Source organism: Lacerta agilis, chromosome 1 (genome assembly GCF_009819535.1).
Source record: "Lacerta agilis isolate rLacAgi1 chromosome 1, rLacAgi1.pri, whole genome shotgun sequence".
Classification (NCBI taxonomy): Eukaryota; Metazoa; Chordata; class Lepidosauria; order Squamata; family Lacertidae; genus Lacerta; species Lacerta agilis.
The window spans coordinates 107,681,464-107,699,459 of NC_046312.1; the positions used below are offsets into that span (position 1 = coordinate 107,681,464).

The 17,996-nt window shown below is 41.5% G+C and overlaps 1 protein-coding gene across 1 annotated transcript in view; it reads left to right on the top strand.

Annotated features, from left to right (window-relative positions):
- Window positions 1-1,743: 1,743 nt before the first annotated feature.
- Window positions 1,744-17,996, top strand: part of B3GALT1 (beta-1,3-galactosyltransferase 1) — a 79,745-nt gene continuing 63,492 nt past the window's right edge. Inside the window, exon 1 of the mRNA XM_033166480.1 lies at window positions 1,744-1,839. The gene's annotated coding sequence lies outside the window, so the exon portion shown is untranslated. The remainder of the gene's footprint in view (window positions 1,840-17,996) is intronic.

Genomic DNA, 17,996 nt, shown 5'->3' on the forward strand with positions numbered 1-17,996 from the left:
AATTTTTGTAAGTTGAAAGGCGCTATCTCAGAAGGGGGAAAAAATTCGCAAGTCAAGAAAACCGCATTAAAAAACTTGAAAGTCGAGTTATCGTGCCGCCGCTTTCCCTTCGTAAGTCGAAAAATTCAGAAGCGGCGACCAATTTTTTCCTTCCGGAACTCATTCGGAATTCGAAAACGTCATAAGTCGAGGAGCTCGTAAGTCAAGGTACCACTGTACAGTATTTTCAATAGGAACAAATTAGGAAAGGTGCTTGAATTTCCAGGAAGGTAAGGGATAAGGATGGGTGAACCTCTCAATTTTGGTTTCTTTCAGTTTCTCTTTTCTTTCTTTCTTTCTTTCTTTCTTTCTTTCTTTCTTTTGAGTGTTAAGTTCAGCTCTCCACATTTCTGCATTAGTTTGTGAACGTATTATTTTTTTAAGTGGGCATTTCTCCCCATCTGCATGTTTTGATATACATTTTTTCCTGACATACATATTTTTGCAAGCAACTTCCCAATACTGAATATATTTGTGTATGTTGTTTCTTTGCTAATGTACACATTTATGCACACTTTATCCACCTCTGAGCATTTCTCTAAGCAACGCTATTTTGTTGGCAAACAGCATTGCAAAATTCATAAAAGTGCAAATTTCAAGGGATGGCTATGTTTTGGTTCACATACTGTTTGGGGAAGTATGAATTAGGTAGATTCGCCTTTGAACACAAACTTCTTTTTTTAAAGACTTTTGTTGACATTTTTTCATAAGTAAAGTTTTACAGACTTGCAGAAATACCAGTGGTTAAACGTAAGGGGATGGGGGACAGCAAGAAAACAGGAAAATTATGAAATGTGTCTATCCGAGCAGGGCTGTCCTTACGTTCTCGTGAGCCCAGGGCCGGTTACAGCAATAAGGCACATAAAACAACCGGCAACATTAAAACACAATAAGCAACTCGGTGCAATTAGATAAAACCTCTGCCATCTGTCAGCCAATTCCTTCACATTCAAAGGCCTGAAGGGAAAGGCAGGTCTTTAGCTGGCACCTAAAGATGGATAGCATTGCTTAGATCTGGCATAGATGTCAAATGAGTACAAAACACCTGCTGGTGTTTTATTTCATTAGAGGGGGGGAAACCCAGCATATGTAAACAAAACTGGTGACTGTGCTGTGCGCGCCGTTCGATAATCATGCGCAGAAATTGGTTTTGAGGGCTTCAGTATCCTCCCTGTAACTTGAATGAAAAGTACTGCTGAGTGCCAGTAAGCACCTCCTAAAATGGAATCTCCCATAAAGCAGAGCTGCTTTGTAACTCTGGTGTGTGTGTGTGTGTGTGTGTGTGTGTATTTCCGTTTCAATAAACCAAATGCAATCGCAAAACACACAGGTAATGAAAACAGTTTTAGCCTCGGTCCTTTTGCTTGCTTTCTCTCCACCCCACCCCCCTTCCACCCCCCATCTGTCCTGCTCTTCCTCCCATCTGTTTCTTTAACTCATTCTCCTGGAATCCTGCTTCGTGAAATGGAATCTAAATTCCTAACACAAGCCCTGTATCAGTCACCTACGTACGCACGCACGCACGCACGCACGCAAGGAGAAGCCTTCTGAAGAATAAGCACCGTCCTCACATTCGGTGGCTGTTTGTCAAGCCTGATTATTTCATGGACAAGCCGTCTTTTTAAAACAACAACAGGGCAGCATAAGTTTAAGTATGAACAAAATGTGCTCTGATTCCAGATGATGTGCTTCTGATGAAAAGAAGAGGAGAAAGAAGCATCCCAGGTCATCCTTTAATCAGCTGTTGGCAATGTTTTCGGGACCTTTGGGCAAACTCTGCTCGGTGATGCCAAGTATATGGTAAGTGCTTTGCCACTTAGCTCACTTATCTGTGGGTCTTAAATTCTGTACAGCAAGCTACTTGGCTGCATGCATTCTGTCACAAGTTTGGGGTTTGTTTTTTGCTGAATGGAAAACAATTGGATTACATCTTTGATTGTGCTTAATGGCTTGTGTGTCTTATATAATCACATGTGATAGTGTTGGGTTCCCGCCCCATCTACACTGTTGTGATCTTAGGAATAGTCGGTATAGCTATGTGCAGCTTGCAAATGCAATTGATGGGTTCCTCCTGCATGTGAATTTGTCTAGGTGAATGCTTCAAGTTGGGGGGGGGGGGGAGAGGGAAAAACTTTCCTAACAGTCTAGAAACTGACATTGTGACTCATTGGGCATGATGTAGCCAAAGTGAAGCACTTTCGAATCCCATTGATTTAAGTGTATGGCCGATTCTCCCTGTAAAATCAATGGAACTTATAGAAGCACTTAACTTTGGCATGAATATGCCATGAGACATTAATCGTAATCCTTTTGGGTTATTCTCCCAGTTGGGTATATTTCCACAATATAAATGTGATGCGTTTAGATTAAAATGTAGTCCTTTTTAATTGGTAGCATACTCTCCATCACGAGGTGCTTTATTAAGAAACATTATTTAATCAGTGAAATCCTAGAGTGTGGCATCCCATTTAGCCAGTTAGTTAAAGTGTGTGTTAATTCTTTGGAAACTGAAGTTTCGCTTAGAATGTCCTTGGAATCAGACGTCTGTCTCTTTTGATTTACTAGGACTTGACTCAACCATATTCTCTCTTATGCGTTGTGTTTAAGAGCCTCATGCAGCCACCACAAAGGTACAGTTACCATTCCTGCCTACAATTAGGCATTTTACAGCTCTAGAGCAAACAGGATCAAATTTTAATTTATTCCTAATTATTACCAAGGTATTTTCCGAAACGTGATGGCATTAATTAATTTAGCACACAGCTGGGGTTATCCTCACAGTCCTTCCCCTTCTCAACTGATTATTTCTGCCACAGTAAAATGAGACACAAAATCAAACGCTTCTGCAGTACATTCTCTTCTGTGATTCTTGTCAATTGAAAGTAATGAATCGCCTCCCCCTTTGACACACAAATAAGCTTTTAAGAAGAGTTACAAATATGCAATGAGTTTAACTTAGACATCAAAGCACTTTCCCAAGATGAAAATGGGACCAAGGAGGAAAAAAAGGTGCAGTAATACCATTAAATATAGTAATAGTTCCATCAGGAGATTAATGTTAGTGACATGGGTGACTTTTAAAAGGTATGGATAGTGCTTTTGAAGATCTTTACGTGTGCATTTCAATAGGTACAACCCATTTATCCATTTTATAACAAAAGCCTGAACTACTTAAATATGAAAGCCAACGTTGAATGGTTTATATTAATCATTCCTCCTAATCTCAAGATGTAAAGCAACAATTAAGTTGCATTAAAGCCAATGAAAGTTTTAATACTGATCTCTGTGGCAGGTGAGTAGGGTGAGTATCTGAAAAATTTGCACACACATTGGCTTCTATCCAGCACAGTGGTAGGAAATGTCACATCAACCCATGGATTTACATTTGTGCAACAGGACATTTCCCTATATGCACCCCAAATTATGTCGTCCCCCCCAACCCTCTGAAGCAGATTTTGGGAGGATATAATGTACCCACAGCAGAGGAGGAAATTCTCATTGGGCAAGTGTAAATCCTTGCACTGATAGGACAGTTACTTGGTGCTGCTTTGGATACAAGCCCAAGCTCCCAGTGTAAATCAAACAATTTGCCTCCATGGTGCTATGCGAAGGTCACCAACATGATGCCCGCAGGTGTGCTCATGAAGCCTGACACTGCTGTGCAGATCTTGTTTTTGCTAATAAAGGGTTAACTCCAACATACTTGGTGTAATTTGCTGCTGGCTCGCTCCTGTCACCTGCATCCAACCTGTCCATTGCAGCTATTTGAAATGACCTGTGCATGCCTGTCTCCAGCCTTTACTATCTGCTATGAAAATGGCCTTAGGCCCACATTTGAAATTGAAATCAGAAGGACATTTAAGGCTGCAGTATTGTTAGAAGTTAGTTGAAAATAGGATATAAGAAGTAGTTAGAATTATGTTATGTGGATTTCACTAGGATTATAATAGAGTTAAATGTTGATTAAGGTTTATAATGATAAGATTAGGTGAGAAAGAAGATTTTACAATGTTACAAAGTTACTAAAGAAGATTAGAAATGAACGCAGAAGAGAGGATGTGAGGAGGTCCCAATATTATGTTATGAATATGATAAAGATAGTTAGAATTTTTGTATTTTTGTAGTTTTTTGTTTGTTGTTGTTGTTTTATTGTATTTTGTATTGTTTGTTTTATTTGAAAATTTAATAAATTCCTTATATATATAAAAAGAAAATGGCCTTAGGCCCAATTGCTCCAGTAGTTCCACAGTTCTCAGCAGAATGAAGCACTTTGGTCATGTATTAGCACGCATTTTGTTCAGCGACATACTGTGGAGTTCTTGACGAAACTAAAACAGTAATGGCAATGAAAGTATTATGTGATGTGATAAAGTTACTACAAAGTAGCAGTACCATATCAGTTTCACGTGGGGAATGTTTTGTGTAAATGTGCCCTCCTGTGTTGAGCGCTGGTATTTATCACACCATGGCAAGCTACTGAAACGAAGGCCTCTTTTTGATGTGGAAGATAGTAGCTCTTGCCATGGGACAAATGCATTCAAACAAAGTATTAGCCACACCGAACTGACACAGTCAATACCCACTTGTGGTATTATTGCTTTGCGGATATTTTGTTCACATGGAAAGAGTGAGGGCTTACAACACTAAGGCATCATAGGGTACTTTGTGGCCCAGCAGAGATAAAGGCAGAGTATAATTAAATAGTGTATGGATCATAATCAGATCTTTCTATGGCTTTTTCTTCTTCTTTTAATGGAAAGTTGCAATAAATGAACATGACGGAGAGGGATTGTAGCTCAGAGGCAGAGAGTCTGCTTTGCATGTAGAAGGTATTGAGTTCAATCCCTGGCATCTCTTGGTGGGGCTGAAAATGCCCTCTGCCTGCGGATCTACAAGTCAGTGTAGATAATAATGAGCTAGGTGTAGCAATGGTCAGATTCAAGATAAGACAGCCTCCTACGTGTTCCTATGTATTTCTAACTTGGGTGCATTTTTGCTGCTAAAGAAAGCATGAGAATGAACTTTGTGAGAGAGCATTGTAGAGTTTCACTGGAATTTTTATTCGAATCTTGCCAAGTACTTGATACGTTGCCAAGTAAACATAGTGATGCCAGCAGCCACGCTCGGGCTCTCCGCTTTTCGTTTGGCACAGAAGTGCTGAGCACCCTGCATGACCAAAGACAGCCACTCCCCTGCCTGTGCTATCGCATAGTTTCTGCTGAATTAACTATGGAGTGAAACCGCAGAAGGAGTCCTCGCAAATCAGCAAATGCATCTCTGAGCGCTGGGGAAGGGGGTGTAAAAGGAGAGGGTAGCAACAGTTTGAGCGGCTTTTGAAGGTAGACAGTTTGCAAAAACAGGAAGTATGCAGTAAAATGTGCAATGGAAGAAATAAAAAAGAGTGAAGAAGACTCGGAATGCTAGAAGGATAAGAGTACAAAGCAATTGAGAAGACTTGCAAAGAACTGGCTGATTCCTGTTGGGTGGGAGCAAATGTCCCACAAAGTCCTCAGCAGGAAGGAAGTTGTTCACTGTTGATTTCATTTTCAGGGGGTGGGGGAGATGTACCAGGGCAGTTCTCTTTGCCTCCCTTTCAGATTCTTAGCATATTCCTTCCTCTCTTTTTTTTTATCAGAGGCTACAGAGGGAATCGATGCTTGTGTCGCCTGTGCAATCAAGTTTGCTTTGAATTTGACTTTCATACAAAATCAAACGTCTTTTTCGAGAAGTGCACGCAAAATAAATGCTGAGCCAATGGCTTAACAGTCAAGTAAATTTAGAAAAGAATAAAGCACTGTTGGTTTAAATATAGACGAAGGACTGTGACAGGCAGATGTTTATTAGGTCTGGGAACACAATGGTCTCTTCATACTTGGAGACCACAATCCTTCTGCACATTTTCCAAATCACAAAAGCAGCAATTTTCAGCTGCCACATTTTGTGTTGCATACCTCTGTTTGTAAGCAGGGCTTTTTTTCCCAGCCAGAACTCAGTTCCAGGTCCTCTCAGGTGGGCACTTTTGCCTTTCTAAGCAAACAAGGGAGGTGTTCGTGGTAAGTTCCAGCAACTCTTTTTCTCGAAAAATAGCACAGTTTGTAACCACTGTTAAGAGTAATTTTCCTCTGTTATACCACTGCCAGTTATTCTTAACACAGAAGAGGAATCTGGTGGTAGCAGATTTATTCATTTTAATTATTGCATTTATGCTCCACCTTTCTTCCAAGGACCTTAAAGTGGTCTCTGGCTCTCCACATCATCATTGTCCTGTCAGGTAGGTGAGGCTGAGCATTGGTGATAGGCCCGAGGTTACCGTGTGAACCTCATGGATGGGAGGGGATTTGGACCCAGGTCACAATACTGCCCTCTAACCACTGCCCTGCACTGGAAGATCCCCCGCACATACCCACCAACAGAAGTGGTTTGCCAGTGTGTGGATTTGAAAGCAAATGCTGCAACCATGTATTTATTGCAATGGAAATAAGAGGCAGTTGCCAACATTTGACAAGCACAATCCTCCCACTATATGAATGGGAGCACTCCAGGTTAATGTCCTCTTGGCTTTAATGTGCCCTGCTTGGCCATGGTGTTCAAGGTACTTACCAGTCCGTTATGACAAGACTGCTGCCTTACATTGCAACAGGCCCTATTGAAAGTCCAATTTTGATGCAGGTGAGTGCCCATGGGGTCTTACACTTTATGAAACAAACAGATACCTGGATGAGAAGGAAGGCAGGGTTATCGATTGCAGACCCTCCAAGTGTTTTTCCAGGGACAGTTCTGGTCCTGGTTTCTGATTTGATCATAGAATGTCCCACTTTTTCTTAGGATTTCCCTATTTCCATCAGATAAATGTTGGAGTCTATGATGTTTTGCGAACCCCGAGCCAAAGAAATAAAGTAACCATACAAGCTCTAGAACATATCTGAAGGCAGCCCTGTATAGGGAAGTTTGGTTAATGTTTAATGTTTTATTATGTTTTTATATATGTTGGAAGCAGCCCAGAGTGCTAGGGAAACCCAGTCAGATGGGCAGGGTATAAATATGATGATGATGATGATGATGATGATGATGATGATGATGATGATAGAATAGGATGTCTTTGCTAGTTCGATGTTGGCTTATGGGCAGCCTTGCCCTCCTCCTGGGTGCTAAAGCCATGTTACTCCCTAGTAAGCTTAATTAGGACTGTGGCCTCAGTTCTGTAGACAAAATCTCCACTGATTTCCAATAGAGTTCACACTTTGGCATGACTTGTACAGATCTTCTCTCTTTTGCTTTTTTGCTTATTTATTTTTTTAACTGCATGGACCTTCAGCCAAAGGGTTGGGTTTAAATTGCTCCTCTTGATGAGCATTGATTTAGTGCTCGTGAATTCCCATTAATTTCCCTATCCTGATTTATTAGCAACATTTCAAGAGAGCTTTGTTTACCATGTTCAGAATGTTCAGAATTGTTAGATTTAAATAACAACAACTCCAAAATGCTTCGGGTCTTGATTTTCATCAGATCACGTTTGTTAACCTTTGCACAGAATTAGAACGAGGGGTATAATTGAAAGTACGAAATGAGTGTAGTGGCTTGGAAAATGCAGTTTCATTGCCATGTGATGTTTACCTGAAGGGTACAGTGCTCTACATTCAGCCACTGAGATGCTAAAACCACCCAACCATATGTTCTCCCATCATTCTTAACGGGAAAACACTTAAAAGCTTTAACCCAGCAATGGTTGCAAACAACTAGTTGCTCAATCACAACAGCCTTTGGTCCCAAGTGGTGTTATACACATCCATCCATATGACAAGATGCATCTAGGCCACACTGACACCATACATCTAAAGCACTATCCTCCCGGTTTACACAGTCATGGGTGCCCTCAAAGAATTCTGGGAGCTGTAGTTTGTTAAGGGTGCCGAGAGTTGTTAAGGCACCCAGAGTGGCTGGGGAAACCCAGCCAGATGGGCAGGGTATAAATAAATTATTACCATATTATTATTATTATTATTATTAGCCCCCTGTTTCCCTCCCCTCAAGCCCAATGTGGTTTAACTATCAATCCCTCTTCATGGGGAACTCTGGGAATTGTAGCTAGGTGAAGAGAACAGGGGCCTCCTAACAAACTACAGCTCCCAGAATTCCTTGGGGGAAGCCATTCCGGTTTAAAGTGGTACCATCGTTCTTTAAATGTATGACAGTCAGGACCACATGGCATTGCCCTGCAGATGAGGATAGCGAAAAAACAGAAAGACAATCACGGGATGCAAATAACCAAGGAAAAAAATACTCAGCCGTGACTAATCCCTAAAACGAGGGAAAGGTATAATAGTATAATAAAGAGGTAAAGAAATAACTCAAACTTAACTGAACTCAACTCCTTTGGCATAACTCCTTTGGAGTTGAGTTCAGTTAAGTTTGAGTTATTTCTTTACCTCTTTATACCTTTCCCTCGTTTTAGGGATTAGTCACAGCTGAGTATTTTATACTGCAGATGAGGATGGCACATCCAGATGTTTGTGTGCATCTGCATCAGTTATATGCTGGCTGTTCCATTACACAGAGTAAAATGACTACCTCCATCAGCGAAGTTTTGGTGATATGAAAGGGCAGCCATTTATTCAAAGCATTGTATTGTATTTTTACTGCCAGGGAGTCGAGAGAAATGCTTCTGGAATGTTCTGCCTTAGGTACCAAAATAACTTGACCTGCCTTAGGTACATCTTGATATATTTTTTAGGGGAAGGGGGGGGGTTTGCTGCTCCACCTCAGGGAGCAAAATGCCTTGCTGACGGCTGTGTTGACATTGCTGCTTTCTCAGAGCAATGGTGCTCCCCAACAGAACAGACTTGGAGCTAGCACTCAACCAGGTCTGAGCTCTGACGCCAGTTTTAAATGTCACTTCTCGTGTGAGGGATCCTTATTTGAGGTAGGATCTAATATGGCCAGTAGTTTTAAGGTTTATGGAATTTATTCAAGTTTACAGTGTGTTGAAAACCAGGTTGACTTTTGCTTTTCCCATAAACCGAAACAAGAAAGTGGCCATGTGTCCTGCTTTACAGGCTACAGTCCTCCGTTTGGAGGACTGTCTGTTTTAAAGACAGGAATGTTTATTATTACGGCCAAACAGCCAGCATAGTAAAATCAGAAATTCAGCATAATTTTCTCCATAAACATTAAAACGGTCAAAGTGGAATTTAACAATCAATATACTAATTCAATAGATTTAAAATATGTATCCAAGGAAATAAAAACTCCACTAAAAGTTTTTTAAAAAAATAAAATAAAATAAATAATAATAATAGAAGGATTTGACTGTGAGCTGTGTCAGATTATGACTGTTTGTGGAGCCGTGTAGTCTTTTGCTTTCTTTGACTTATGGCTGTTGCACAAAATCTAGCTACATTTATGGTGACATAGGGATTCCAGTCGGACAAGAGGTAACTTAAAAAATATTCCTCCCTCCTACCTGGTACTTTTTGTACAAGCGGGATTATGAGGGAGGCTCTGACACCTGAATAAAATCTGCAGTGGGAAAAGAGCATGGCCCACGGTTTCAATTTGACCTCTCTTCCATGGGTAGGCCCGCTCGCCGTAGGGAATCTATCTGTATCTGCCTTCCAATAGCGCAGATGGAAAGACAAAAAATTTGGCTTGCGTAGGTGCCTTTCTAAGTGCGGCGGTGGTCAAGTTTGGTTTTAAAGATGAATAATCCTGAGAAGGGAGAGGTGGAGCCTAGAAGTTGCAGACCAAACAGGAACCCAAGTTTCCTACTACACTAGGATGAGATGTGCTTTGTAAAACAAAACAAAAAACAATACATTATAGCAATTATTTCTAAATTTGTATAAATATTCTATACATATAAATTGCCATATGCACATACTTTATACCACATACCTTATTTGCCCTCTTTTTTGGTGATACATCTCCTCTTTGCTTGGGATGAACTTGTTTGGAAATTTCCAAACCACACTCAAGAAGTAGCTCCCATTATTGTTGAATGAATTAAGTTCATGGGGGGGGGGTAGAACTTGAACAAAACTAGAATGGAACTAGTTGATTTTGTGAAAGGATGGAGTTGAACTGGAACTGGTTCCTTTTTAAAATGTGCTTTCCAAACACTGGTCCAATGTGTAAATATCGGATACTTGTCTGTCCTTGACGTGGGCTGTTGTGGAACAGCTGCAATATCAAAGATCAAAATCAATATGCCGAAAGAAACCTCAAAGTATCGGCCAAGAAAAAAGGTACCTGAACAAATAAATAAATAAATTTAAATTATTAAAGGAAGCATTGGAGGGAATCAAAGACAGCAATCAAAATGAGCAAGCAGCGTTGCAAAAGATTTATATTCCATCCAACATTAAGTGACACCTTGTTTCAGTAGGAGGCTTTCCTCTAAAAATAGGATTTTTAGGAAGGAAAGAAAGGTTCCTACTATTGCTTAGCTTCCTTGCTTTTTACTATATGTGGGGCTTAGGCATAAGAAGGATTTTGCTAAATTAAGGCTGCGCTGATAAGATCCTGGAGGCAAAAATTCTTTTCTTCTGCAGAAACCAATCTTTTTTTCCTTTCCTTCTTCTTTTTTTTTTTAAAAAAAGCTTACTTCACAGCACAAATAACGACTTTTATTTCTAAATCTGTTTCTATAATTTCATCCCAGAGGGTGTATAAGCTGGGAGCTTTATCTGGTGTGCACTTCATTCTTCCCTGATATTCGGTCACGAGCCTTCCCTGTGGATAATGCTCCTATTTTCATTCAAAAAGCAAACTTGGGTTTAAACATGAATTAAAATACAGTTTTTAATTGTCCACAGACAAAGAACAACAAATACAGGCTTCCAGGATGTAAGTAGATCTCTACTTCTCACAAGGAGAGAGAGAGAGAGAACGCAGGTATACAAACAATAAAGCCTTATTTATCCATTCAGCCCTACAAGTTGCCCATTAGGAAGGGAGCTATCCAAAGACAAGTAGAGTAACTACTGAATTTGCGTGAACTTTTTTGAAAAGAGACATTCAGGTGACTTTCCAACCAGGCAGTGTCCCGAAACAACAACGCCGAGCCATTACATCGCGACAAAAGTTGAATTGTTTGAAAATATGTACCTTAAGGGTGGAGGTGGAAGCACCTGCGGAGTATTCAGAGCAGGAATAATCAGGACAGGTGACTAATACCCTAAACATAAGCCAAATTTCAGCACCGTCGAGTTCCATTAACTTCAATACATGGAGAGAAGCACATACTTAAATCTCTCCTGTTGGCATCAAATTGACTTAATTGTTAAAAAGTGTTTGGTTATGGTCAGATCCTGCTCAGATCTTCAAGGGGTCCTTTGCAAAATCACCATACAAAATGGGAGTGGCGAGAAGTGGTTTCATAGGGGGGAATCCTTTCACTGCTGTGAGTAAAGAGCAGAGTGAGAAGAACTTCTCACAGGACTCTGCTGTCATCCTCTTTAATCCAGAGCCAGTGTGGTGTAGTGGTTAAGAGCGGTAGACTCGTAATCTGGTGAACTGGGTTCGCGTCTCCACTCCTCCACATGCAGCTGCTGGGTGACCTTGGGCTAGTCACACTTCTTTGAGGTCTCTCAGCCCCACTCACTTCACAGAGTGTTTGTTGTGGGGGAGGAAGGGAAAGGAGAATATTAGCTGCTTTGAGACTCGGGTAGTGATAAAGCGGGATAGCAAATCCAAACTCTTCTTCTTCTTCTCTCCCATTATTTCCCAACTGTTGCCCTCATCTCCCTCTGAGGTATGCCTTGTGCCAAACAACTCCTGGAGGTCTATGCTATCTGCCCCTTCTTCTTCTTCTTCTTCTTCTTCTTCTTCTTCTTCTTCTTCTTCTTCTTCTTCTTCCCCAGGCCCATGCCCAGCCACAAGGGACATGTCAGGCCCAGTGGAGCACCTCAGGCCCTTCAGAGGAAGCTGAGGCCTCCCACTCCTCATACTGCAGCACCCAGCGGCCTACATCTTCATAGGCACTCTCAGTACACAAGCTACTAGATGCACTTGGAGAGATGTTGCCCTCACAGGTGGAGGAGGTATACTGGGAAGGGCCATAGCATCTTCTCTACGTGGATCAGGTCTCCCTGGTTGAATCCTCAGCGTCTCTAGATAGGAATGCCTCCAGCCACAGAGAGCTGCCACCAAACAGTGCAGAAACCAATGGACCAATGGCCTTGCTCAGTTTAAGGCAGCGTGTTCCTGTGCATGCTGCATAGGATACCAGCAGAATCCCCTGTGTCACCAGGGCTTGGCAAGGAAGGAAAGCATTATAATGCAGGTTTGGGAGGGGAAGGGTCTTTTCACTTATACAGGTGCACTCACTAGCAAGATATACTAATATTATAAATATAGGTATCGACTAAACATTCGGAAAAACTTTCTGATGGTAAGAGTTGTTCGGTAGTGGAATAGACTCCCATGAGAGGTGGTGGACTCTCTTTCATGGAAAGTTTTTAAGCAGAGGTTGGATGGCCATCTGCCATGGATGCTTTAGCTGAGATTCCTGCATTGCAGGGGGTTGGGCTAAATGACCCCTGGGGGGGTCACTTCTAACTCGTTGATTCTGTGAAATAACAGGGCGTTAGCATGCATCCCTTGTGTGTTGCTTTGGGGGAGTCTGGCCCATTATAGCATGTTTTCAGGGGGAGAGTTCATTTTTAACGCCCTCAAAAATGCCAAACATATAGAGAGATAACTGCCCCCCCATTTCAAAGCGTATCTACTAGGCAGTTATGCCTTTCCTGAGATTGCAACATTCGAGACACATCTAAGGAGACAGTAATTCTGGGGTTGATTTAATCAATTGCTGTAGGAATATGCAATTGTTCATGTCCTGCCAGCTCTGCTTATTTCATCTATGTTATTATTTGGGGTGGGGTGAAGAGACATTTTTCTATCTCTTGACAAGGTGTCATGCAGCAAAAAGGCAAATACCGCATACTAATGGATTGCCAGGGAATGGTATCACTGCATCAGCATTCCTCCAGAAATACCTTCTTTGCTTGGAGTTGCCTGGCTGCTTCTTTTCAAAATATTGACAGTGTTTGTGAAAGTGATGAGGGACTGGGTTTTTTGTTTTTTTACAGCAAGAATACTGTTTGTATGTAATGCAAAATGGCAAGGAGCAATCTTCGTAAGCTTTAGCATGCCCCGGTATTCCTCTGAAGAAACACTGGGTGGTAGTCAACTAAGTTTTATTCGAGACTTAGACGCATTGAAATTAATGAACACGACTAAGTTAGTTCCATTTATTTCAGTGAGTCTACTCTGAGTAATACTTTGCTAAACCCACCAACTGTTGACTATGGGCCGATTCAGCAGACATTCCAGATTTTCAGTAATGAAAACAGGGACCTGCTTACAAATACTGGAAACTGTCTTCTACCAGCTCAGGCTAATGTCCACCTTGGTCAATATTATCTACTGGTGGCAGCTCTGTGGAGTCTCAAAAATGAGGTCTTCTGCATCACCTGGTATCTGATATTACTTGAATCTTTTCATAAAATAGTTTGAAACGGTTTTCGTTGTTTCTAGAACATATGGTTATATTATTGTGACCTGCCCTGGGACCTTATGGTGACAGGCGAGTACAAAATCTTATAAATAAACAAACAAATGGAAAGATTTGATGGGAAACGTAAGAAAACTGATCCCTATGTAAAGTATGTGCTCTGGCACTGAGCTATGGCCTTTCCCCTTGTGATCTGCTCATTCCCATCCACATATCCCTGATGCAGGGGGAAATAGACACAACACAAATGTTACATCATTCAAGGAAAGAGCAAGGTTGGTGCATTGTCTGTTCCTCTGAAGTGATTATTTAAGGAATTTACATTTGGAGAGGGACGTGGGTGGCGCTGTGGGTTAAACCACAGAGCCTAGGTCTTGCCGATCAGAAGGTTGGCGGTTCGAATCCCTGTGACGGGGTGAGCTCCCGTTGTTCGGTCCCTGCTCCTGCCAACCTAGCAGTTTGAAAGCATGTCAAAGTGCAAGTAGATAAATAGGTACCACTCCAGCGGGAAGGTAAAGGTGTTTCCATGTGCTGCTCTGGTTCGCCAGAAGCTGTTTAGTCATGCTGGCTACATGACCCAGAAGCTGTATGCCGGCTCCCTCGGCCAGTAAAGCGAGATGAGCGCCGCAACCCCAGAGTCGTCCGTGACTGGACTTAATGGTCAGGGGTCCCTTTACCTTTACCTTTATGTTTGGAGAGCAACCCTGTGCTTTCAGAAGAATGGCAGAGAGGCTGTTGTCGAGGGAGGTGGGGGTATGTCAGGGGCAGTCTAATCTATAGAACTGTTCTGCCCATTATTATTATTATTATTTGCAGCAGTCAACATTTGCAGTACATTTATGGAGTAGAAACTTCCAAAGGTTCTTAACCCCACAGGCACATCACAATCTTATGGCTTTAAGATTGTAGCCCATGTCTCTCCTGACCCCACCCCACCCCCAAAATACCACTTCAGTATTAAAGGGTATTTCCGCTTATCATATTTGTATAACATATAGCAGTAGTGTGTGGTTTTTTTTAAATAAAAAAAACACACACACCAGAAAGCTAAATGGGGCAGGGGGAAGGAGAGATGAGAAATGAATATAGCTGCTTCAATCACAAACTTTTGCTAAGTATTCATTTTAATGTGCCTCCGACGATCCATCTTGGTTAGATTTCAGCCCTCTAAATCACAGCATAATGTCTCTGCTGTACCACCAGATAACAGGATCTGCTTAAGTATCTGCACATTTCGACCACAAATAGGCAAAAATCGTTCTTTGAATGTCAGCATGGGCATTTTGCATGAAAAACGGCTATTCAGTCTCATTTGAGGAGCGAGAGTCTTATTCAGACGCATGTCAAGCGAAAGGTAATAACTCAGAGAGGTAGTGCATCAAACCGCTTTCCAAAATTGACAAAAACATTGGGAAATAATAATTTCCCTGCTATTTGTCAGGTTTTAGAGGAGGAGGAGGAGACGACAACTGGAAAACCTCTCTCCTCTCTGTGCTATCTTGTACAATGGTACTACCATTTCCGATCACCACCCTCTCTCATGCCGTGTGGATGGCATGGCCAGACATTTAACAAGATCCTGCACACTGATCGCCAGTTAACAGCTGACATAGTAGGAGTGTTTGCCATATGTAGATGGACATTCACTACAGTGAACATTGTACTGCAGAGACGTGCAACTTAGCAGGGGCAGATTTAGGGTTGTGCAAGCAGTAAGCATGTACTGGGCACAGGACCAAGGGGGCACTGTCTCAAAACCTGGTAAGTGAGGCGCTGTGCTTTTGAGAAGGAGGTGTGAGGCTCCGACAGGGTCCTAAAGTCCTCTCATCTCCTTCCCAAAGCCTAGTTAGCGCTTGCTCAGATTTGGGAAGGAGGTGGGACAGCTCTAGGACAGATCCCTTGTGTCTCATTCCCAAAGCCAGTCACCTCTTTCCCCTCCTTTCAGAAGGCAGTGTGAGGGCTGGGGCAGGCACCAAATTTTTGCCTTGCACAGGGTGCCACAATATCCAAGTCCACCACTGAATTTAGGTTACATTCACACCATACATTAAAAGCACTATGATGCCACTCAGTGGCATTTTTCTAGAAAAAGAGGTGCCGGAACTCACCATGAACACCTCCCTCATTCTCTTGGATTGGCAATGGTGCCCACCTGAGAGATGCCAGGGCTCTGGAGAGTTCTGGCTAGGGGGGAAAGCCCTCATACCATTGTAAACAATCATGGCTTCCCCCAAAGAATTATGGGTTTATTAATAGTTCTGAGAGTTGTTAGGAAGTCCCTATTGCCCTCCCACAGCTAGAATTCTCATGGTTCCCTTGGAAGAAGGGTAGATTGTTAAACCACTCTGGGAATTGTCTCTCTGTGAGGGGAACAGGAGGCAGACTTGACAATAAAATGTCAAGGGCATGAGGACATAAAGTGTTGAGGAGCCATCCACAGCACATCAACCAGTGTTTCCCTGGCTCCTTATAAATACGATTCCCACCTCACATGGACATAGAAAAAATATGGTCAGTGCATGAAAACTTGAGCCATCTTTTAGTTCCTTTGTCCTCAGGAAGCTCTTAGCTCACCAATTTACAGACAAGACCCATCAGGTTCGAAACTCGAAAACCCCCTTCCCACTTCACAGTGCAGCTATTGGGATCCACTGGGTGTGAGATATCTGACACAACTACAGAAGAGAGTGGACAATAGTAGCTTAGAAGGGTGTATGTCAGGAATGGGGTGGGTGGGGACACACAGCTTCAGTTGAGAGCTGGGTAACAAAAATATGGGATATAGTTTATATGATTAAATTAACAAATATAATAAGAGGGCCAGAGAGGGCAGGAACAGGGTGAGAAATGATAGAATGTTGACTGTGGCATTTTTACATGAGAATTCATGTCATTCGGTCTCATATTCTCGATACTCCTGATTAATGTTTTAAATCTGAAGTCACTTATTTTTAAATGCTTGATTATTATGAAACATATGAAAGTATTAAGTGTCATCAGGATTGTAAGTCAGATTAATGGGTGGTACTCAATATATGTCCTACTCAGAACAACCCCATGGAAATTGGTTCACTAATTTCAATGGGTATACTCTGAGTATGCCTGGGATAGGACTCAGTTTATTTAAAATGAAATGAGAGGTGCTAGAAATAACCTATGTTTTTAAGTGCTCGTTACTTTTATTGTGTTTCAAGTTTGGATTTCGGAAGGGGGGTGTTGTCTATTTCATATGAATCCCCACCCCCCATTTTGAATCTTGTGCTATTTTACGTGGCTCATTGCCTTCAGATGTCATCATAAATAGTGAGTTGTATATGAAATAAATGCATAAATGATACAGTAGAAAGCATTATTGAAATTTAGAGTGGAGGTATGATTTATATCTGAATGGTAATTATTATGTTAAGCATTTTTGGAAATTCACGAAATGTTCTGCACATTATTTTGCCAATAAAAAAACAACTATAGAAGAGACTGGCTGGAGAAGACGCAGAAGTGGTTAATGAAAATTGCTCTGTTTGTGCTACTGCCACTTTTGGCGGGAGGGGAATATTTACTTATTTACTTATTTATTTCATATAGATTCCTCCAGGGAGTTCATTTATGCATGCATGCTCGCCCTGGCCCCCATTTTATTCTCACAACAACCCTAAAAAGGTAGTCTAGGCTAGTTAAGTAGGAATGTGAACCTGAGTTGCCTTGATGCTAACCTGACACTCTTAATATGTCAAGTGAGGACCTGTGGCCCTACAAATATTGCTGAAATCTAACTCCCATCAGCTCCAGCCAGCATGGCCAATGGTTTGGACTGATGGGAGTTGTCGTCTAACAATTTATAGGGGGCCACAACTCCCTGCCCCTTGCTATAGTCACTACACAACACCACACTGGATGTAGAATGAATAGCATGGTTCTGTTAATAATTGTGATTAAATAGAATTGTTTCAGGCTGCAGGGGTGAGGATGAATGAATCGTATCTGAATAAACTAGGAAGCTGGTGGCTAGGGAGGAGAAGACAGAGCTGCTGATTAAATTACTAGTAATAGTGGGGGATCTCAACACAATCCAGCCAAAACTGAGTACATTTATATGTCCTGTTGTTTTAAATGGGAGAGAGTTGAATAGCTGACATCAACAGGACTTTGGCTCATACCCCATATTTGAATTCTACAAGGTTATTATTAGCAGATTTAAGCCACAAAAAAGTTTATTGTTGTTATGGCTGCACAGTAATTTGTAACGCTTATTCCCTCGCTGTAATTTTAATAGACCTTTTTAAACTTAACGGCATGCACATTATTTTTGTTATATAGACAAATATAGTGTCTCATGTGGAATACTTTGGTAATAATGTATCCCAATAAATTACCCAATTCAAAACCATGTTTCTTAGACACATTATTAAACTTAGCCTTTCAGGCTAATTTGATCCGAAAACTTAAT